Here is a 5,331-nt window from a genome sequence, read left to right on the forward strand (position 1 = left end):
TTTTCCTAAGCCAATATCAAATTTTCACATGCCAACTATGTGACTCTTCCTGTCTATGATTCTGGATGGATATACTGCTTGTGTGTCAGACCATGGAAAATAGATATATAACAAAGATGCTGTAACTTACCAAACGAGAAAGTGCTGGTATGTTGATAGACACAATAAAAAACACACATACAAATATTCAGGCTTTCGCAACCCAAGGTTGCTTCATCAGGAAAGAGGGAAGGAGAGGGAAAGACGAAAGGATGTGGGTTTTAAGGGAGAGGGTAAGGAGTCATTCCAATCCCGGGAGCGGAAACTTACCTTAGGGGGTATACCTGTCCTTTTTTCCCCCTAAGGTAAGTCTTTCCGCTCCCGGGATTGGAATAACTCCTTACCCTCTCCCTTAAAACCAACATCTTTTCATCTTAAAGCTTGAAATTTGTGTGTGTGTGTGTGTTCTTCTAGAAAGGGAGGCAGTTTCTTTCATTTCTAAATTGCTCATCCTGAAAATGATACCTGGGTACACCGTAGCCTGCAATCTTTGGATATAACGGCAACATTATTTATGATTCTATTATACTGCATTCATTATCACGGAGACGGATGGTGCATCTTTTTCTTCAAGAAAGAAGAGATGAATATCACTATGTTCAAAGGAGCGTTAAAATATCAATCATTTTAGAATGTTATAGTGGTAATCATAGAAAGAGACTGTGGAGGTGCGGACTTAGATGCGTGAATTGCTGCTGGTGAAAGTATCCACCAGTCACATATCTCGAAATAATCCACATTTTTGCACCTCCTTATGGCACCAGTACTGAAACATCAATATAACTGGCAACCATAAAAAGGATGATGCCAGGTGTAGATAACTGAAGCAATCAAAATATTTAAGACAGGTAGCAAAAATTTTCAGTTCTATTAGTAATCTTTTGTTTTCTTTGTTACATGAGACAAATAAAATTGCCAAGAGAAAGAGATGAAGGACCACAAAAAGGATATGCATGGAGAGAGAATAAAATTTGTATAGAAACTATCAGGGGAAAAAAAATTGTGAAACCCATCGAGAAGGTAGAAAAATTCTAATTCGTAGCTTGCATGGCTGCACTTGGTAGTGCCCCACTCATATCTAATAGCAGTAGTACTTCTGCTCTCCCATCCTAAAAATTCGAGCATTTTAAATTGTAGTAAAATAGTGTGTTTATTTAAAATCATTTTTGGGTGATAATTTTGAGTAAGTGTAAGTGTGACAACAGTGAGTTGCAGTATATGTTCGCAACACATCGAAGGATAATTTAGAATATTTTCTCAGAGTAAATAAGAGATGGGTATTCATTTTAAAAGTTTGCACTTAGTAAATCACAAAAACAGAAATGGATACAGCAGATAAAACCATTGCTGGCAAATCAGTTATTAATGTACAAGCACAAAATGTTGTTGCAACTAATGTGATGACACTAGTGAGTGTGAACATATCAGAGTGTCAGATGACAACCACGAGTATTATTTAAGCTTAGCTATGACTGAGGATAGCAATGTTGTGATTAATGACATGACTTTACTTATGGTAGACAAAATAAATTTGCAGATCTCACTCAGAAGAATTTTTTCACATGAGGGTAGTGAAAGGTGAGGTAGCACATTTTCTAATAGATCTAAAATTTCCACATCAGGTGAAACAGACCTGAATGTAATCAGCTATGACTCAGTTGGTTGAACAATTTCAAAAATTTGATGATCTAAGTAAAAAGTTGCACACTGACATGTCAAATGATTTAACAGGCACTGCCAAAGTCAGTATCATCAATATCAGCTGCACCAGCATACACAGGGTATACCCATATGCAGCAGTAACAGTTGGTACCTGCCGGCTGTCTACTCTTCTAGCTGATGAAATATTACTCTATCATGGGCAGTTTCTGACTTTTACTACAGGAGGTAAAAGAACAAACTCCATGGCATTCATCAGAGCCTTCCGTAACTTGTTACCATACAACTGGACCAAGGCACAGAAGATCACGTTCATTGTGGGGACACACAAGGTGATATTTTTGCTATGGGCAACCAAGATGGCTGAGTTTGAGTGTACCTTCTTGGGCGAGAGGCTATGTCAAGAGGTATTTACACTAGCAGCATTAAATAGTAACCTTTGGGGACTACAGAAGTATTTTGAAAAAGACCTGCACAAAACAAGGTATTGGACAAATGTAGTCTCTCATGTGGATGTTGTAAAAATACTCAACAGTCACTTATCAGCACATATAAAAAAAAGTCACAATACTTATAATGATGTAGAATACTTTTCATCCATTCTGGATCTGACTAACCTGATTTATGAAGAGAGGCAGTTGCAACCCCAAAACAATAATGTGCAAAGTGAACCTTCACAAAATAGTGATCTGCAAGTAGCAACAGCAAAAGCAACCAACATGGTGGGCACCCGTATCACCTGCATCGTAATAATCCTACACGATGTAGCTATGCTAACTGTGGAAACCATGGACACAGATGAGGTTTTGAAGGAAAGCACAACCCTAATTACAATGGACGAGTATATATTGAACAGAGGGGTTTTGGACAACAGATTCAAAATGTAACCCAGGTGGGCAGTAACAACCAGTATAACAATTGGCAAGGGCCAACATCTACATCTACGAGATTACTCTGCTATTCACAATAAAGTGCCTGGCAGAGGGTTCAATGAACCACACTCTCGAATGGCACGCGGAAAAAACGAGCACTTAAATTTTTCTGTGCAAGCCCTGATTTCTCTTGTTTTATCAGGATGATCTTTTGTCCCTAAGTAGGAGAATGCCAACAGAATGTTTTTGCAATCGGAGGAGAAAACTGGTGACTGAAATTTCATGAGAAGATCCTGTCACAACGAAAAACACCTTTGTTTTAATGATTGCCACTCCACGTATCATGTCTGTGACATTATCTCCCCTATTTCGCAATAATACAAAATGAACTGCCCTCTTTGTACTTTTTCTATGTCATCCATCAGTCCCAACTGATGCGGATCCCACACCGCACAGCAATACTCCAGAATAGAGCAGACAAGCGTGGTGTAAGCAGTCTCTTTAGTAGACCTGTTGCAACTTCTAAGTGTTCTGCCAATGAGTCACAGTCTTTGGTTTGCTCTACCCACAACCAATTTAGGTTATTTGTAATTGTAATCCCTAAGTATTTAGTTGAATTTACAGCCTTCAGATTTGTGTGACTCATCGCGTAGTCAAAATGTAGCTGGTTTCTTTTAGTACTCATGTGAATAAATTCACACTTTCCCTTATTCAGGGTCAATTGCCACTTTTCGCACCCTACAGATATCTTATGTAAATCATTTTGCAAGTTGTTTTGATCATCTGATGACTTTACAAGATGGTAAATGACAGCATCATCCACAAACAATCTAAGACGGCTACTCGGATTGTCTCATATGTCATTAATATAGATAAGGAACAATACAGGGCTTATAACACTTCCTTGGGGAACACCAGATATTACTTCTGTTTTACTCGATGACTTTCCATCTATTACTACGAACTGTGACCTTTCTGACACGAAAACATGAATCCAGTCGCACAACTGAGGCGATACTCCGTAGGCACGCAGTTTGGTTAGAAGACGCTTGTGAGGAACGGTGTCTAAAAATATGAAACCAGTTTGACATCCCTTGTCGATAGCACTTATTACGTCATGAGTGTAAAGAGCTAGTTGTGTTTCACAAGAATGATATTTTCTGAAACCGTGCTGACTATGTGTCAATAAATCGTTTTCTTCCAGGTACTTCATAATGTTCGAATACAGTATATGTTCCAAAACTCTACTGCAAATTGATGTTAGTGATATAGGCTTGTAATTCAGCAGGTTACTCTTACTTCCCTTTTTGGGTATTGGTGTGACTTGAGCAATTTTCCAGTCTTTAGGTATGGATCATTCTGTGAGCGAGTGGATGTATATAACTGCTAAGTATGGATCTATTTTATCAGCATACTCTGAGAGGAACCTGACTGATATACAATCTGGACCGGAGGCCTTGCCTGTATAAAGTTACTCCGAGGATATCTACTTCTATGTTTCTCAGCTGGGCAGTTGTTCTTGATTGGAATTCAGGAATATTTACTTCATCTCCTTTGGTGAATGAGTTTCGGAAAACCGTGTTTAATAACTCTGCTTTAGTGGCACTGTCATCAGTGACTTCACCGTTGTTATCGCGCAGTGAAGGTATTGATTGCGTCTTGCCACTGATGTGCTTTATGTATGACCAGAATCTCTTTAGATTTTCTGCCAGATTTCGAGACAAAATTTCGTTGTAGGAATTATTAAAAGCATCTTGCATTGAAGTACGCACCATATTTTGAATGTCTGTAAAACTTTGCCAATCTTGGGGATTTTGCGTTCTTTTAAATTTGGCATGCTTTTTTTGTTGCTTTTGCAACAACAATCTGACCCGATTTGTGTACCATGGGGGATCAGTACCATCACTTATTAATTTATGTGGTATATATATCTCAATTGCTGTCGATACTATCTCTTTCAAAACATTCCACAACTTTTCTACACTTACATGATCAGATCGGAAGGAGTGAATACTGTCTCCTAAAAAGGCGTTAAGAGCATTTTTATCAGCTTTTTTTAAATAGATATACTTTGCATTTCTTTTTGATGGTTGTAGGTGTTACGGTATTCAGCCTAGCAGCAACTGCCTTGTGGTCGCTATCGCTGTATTCATCACAATTCTCACTGTTTGTCCAGGATTATTTGTTGCTAAAAGGTCAAGTATGCTTTCGCAACCATTTACGCTTAGTGTGGGCTCATGAACCAATTGTTTAAAATAATTTTCTGAGAAAGCATTCAGTACAATTTTGGATGACGGCTTTAAACGTATAATTTTTTCAGCATATCGAGGGTAGGTTAAAGTCACCACCAACTATAACTGTATGAGTGGGGTACTTATTTGAAGTGAGACTCAAGTTTTCTTTGAACTGTTCAGCAACTATATCTTCAGAGTCAGGGGGTCGGTAAAATGATCAAATTAATAGTTTTGTCCAATTGTCAGGTATAACCTCTACACATACTATTTCACACGAACTATCTACTTCAATTTTGCTATAAGGCAAACTACCTCTGACAGTAATAAATGCTCCACCACCAACTGTATTTAATCTATCCTTTCTGAACACTGTTAGATTGTTTAAAAAAATATCAGCTGAACTTATTTCCAGCTTTAGCTAGCTTTCTGTACCAATAACTATTTGCGTTTCACTGCTTTCTATAAGGGCTTGGAGCTCTGGTTTTTTTACAACACAGCGATGACAATCTACAACTATATTACCAATC

Source organism: Schistocerca piceifrons, chromosome 1 (assembly GCF_021461385.2).
Source record: "Schistocerca piceifrons isolate TAMUIC-IGC-003096 chromosome 1, iqSchPice1.1, whole genome shotgun sequence".
Taxonomy (NCBI): domain Eukaryota; kingdom Metazoa; phylum Arthropoda; class Insecta; order Orthoptera; family Acrididae; genus Schistocerca; species Schistocerca piceifrons.